General features: G+C 42.0%; 2 non-coding genes across 2 annotated transcripts; one reads left to right on the top strand and one right to left on the bottom strand.

The window, feature by feature from the left end:
- Nucleotides 1–1683: 1683 nt before the first annotated feature.
- On the top strand, nt 1684–1756 carry Trnak-uuu. Its single transcript has one exon. It is a non-coding gene; the product is annotated as a tRNA-Lys (tRNA).
- Nucleotides 1757–2182: 426 nt separating this feature from the next.
- Trnak-uuu lies at nt 2183–2255 on the bottom strand. Its single transcript has one exon. It is a non-coding gene; the product is annotated as a tRNA-Lys (tRNA).

Here is a 2255-nt window from a genome sequence, read left to right as displayed (position 1 = left end):
AGCAGGCTGAGGCTGGTCAGTGGTGGCATATGTTTTTAATCTGAGCACTTGGAGGCAGAGGCAGATGGATCTCTGAGGCTAACCTGGTCTACAGAGTCAGTTTCAGGATGGCCAGGACTACACAAAAGAAACCCTGTCTTGGAAAAGAAATCAAGGAAGAAAGGAAAAAAGCTAGCGAGAAAGCAGACTAAGCAAGTCAGTAAGAAATAGTCTTCCGGGCTGGAGAGATGGCTCAGGGGTTAAGAGCATTGCCTGCTCTTCCAAAGGTCCAGAAAAATGGACAAACAAGGTGAACACGGACACGTCAGCATTTGAGTATGCTCTTTTTATTACACGTTTTCTCTTCTGTCACTCTTAATTTTGTTCCTCTGGACCACATTCCATTTCTTCCGTTAATGAAAAATAATACTGTCATTCTCCCGACGATGGAGCTGGGCAATTACACACTCCTTGCACGAGGGCCGGATGTGCTGACCAGAGAGGGTCTACTGATTCAGGAAAGCAGAAGTAAACAGAGATGGAAGGTGGGTCTGAATCTCGAGCGTATAAGAAGGGAGTTTAAACTTTTTACATTTTGTTTGAGTTTTTCTTTTTCTCTCCCTTCAGCCTCCCAAAACAAATCCTTCCAAAGCAAGATTTGTACACCCAAGGAAACCAAACTGTAGTACTGTGAGTAAAAGTCAATCGATCAACAGGAGATGGTGGTGCACACCTTAAACCCAGATTCCAGAGACAGAGGCAGAAGGATCTCCAAGTTGGAGGCGAGCCTGGTCTACGCAGTGAACAACATGTTCTTCCGCACTCCACAGGCACCCACATGGCATACATAACAAAGACATAACATATGTACGTAATTAAAGATAAAAAAAAACCTTACAACTGCAGTGAGTTTCCAGATCCGACACATGGGTTGTGGAGCACAGACTATGACTGTCAAACACCGATGGGGGATTTATTTCATCTTTGTTTCTGAGTACCTGAAGCTCCTAAACACAGACAACGGCAAACTAGCTCAGTCTCGGTAGGAGAAAATTTCCTTTCCTAGAACTGTGTGGTTCTTAAAGAACCATGACCAGTCAACTGTGGGATCGTAAATAGGCCTGGGTCTGTATACACTCGAGGGGGTTAGCAGGTTACCTGTCAGATCCCTTCTGCTACAGTTAGGGTTTTATTGCTGTGTTAAAAGCCGAGTCAACACACAACTTAGGAAGGAAAGATTTGTTTCAGTTTACAGTCCTATGTCACATCACATTCCATGGGGGTGGGGGGGTCAAGACAGGAAAGCATGCGGGGCAGGAGCTGATGCAGAGGCCATGGAAGACTATTTCTTTCTTTTTTTTTTTAAATATTTATTTACTTATTATGTATACAATATTCTGTCTGTGTGTATGCCTTCAGGCCAGAAGAGGGCACCAGACCCCATTACAGATGGTTGTGAGCCACCATGTGGTTGCTGGGAATTGAATTGTTTTAGAGAGTTTAGTAGATACTGGCAATTTATCAAATCAAACATCAAAGAAAACACATATGTTAGGTAAAAGGAACAAAAAAAAGTAATTAGCAATTTGAAGCTTTAAAAACATACTTAATAGTTAACTAAAACCTAAATCTAGCTCATCAGGCAAAAAGGTAGTGGGTTACCATTATATCAAGTAAATAGAAGAGAAAGTTTTCCCACAGGGCGCCCGGATAGCTCAGTCGGTAGAGCATCAGACTTTTAATCTGAGGGTCCAGGGTTCAAGTCCCTGTTCGGGCGGCTGGATATTTTGCATGAAAAGTCATACTTATAGTTGCCGAGCATCTCAAATGTATTAATCGATCTCTTAAGAAAAAGGTTACTTTACTCAAAATACAATTAGGTGCAATTTTCGTAGAGTTGAGAGATTTAAGCATATGTTACATACTCTTAGTACCGGCAAGATTTTGTTCTTCCACGCGTATGGAGGGTAGGGTTCCGAGTCGGTGGACTCACCAATCCTCACCAGAAAAGAATGATAATAAAAGGCATACGTTACTTAGCTTGGGCTACGCTTAAATTTGTATAAATTTCAGCTACCACTTCTCTTTCAACTGTATTTAACAATGTCCATAGAATAATGAACATTCTTTTAAGAAACGCGTTGTCTTTCCTAGACTTCTTTTTACAACTGAATTTAGCCAAAATGAAAAAAAAAGTCCTAAGCGCCCGAACAGGGACTTGAACCCTGGACCCTCAGATTAAAAGTCTGATGCTCTACCGACTGAGCTATCCGGGC

The sequence above is a fragment of the Microtus oregoni genome, unplaced genomic scaffold (assembly GCF_018167655.1).
Source record: "Microtus oregoni isolate MIOR12 unplaced genomic scaffold, Mior012 000003F_ref0000135, whole genome shotgun sequence".
NCBI lineage: Eukaryota > Metazoa > Chordata > Mammalia > Rodentia > Cricetidae > Microtus > Microtus oregoni.
The sequence above is the reverse complement of the archived record's forward strand: the minus strand, read 5'-3'. Positions and strand labels throughout refer to the sequence as shown.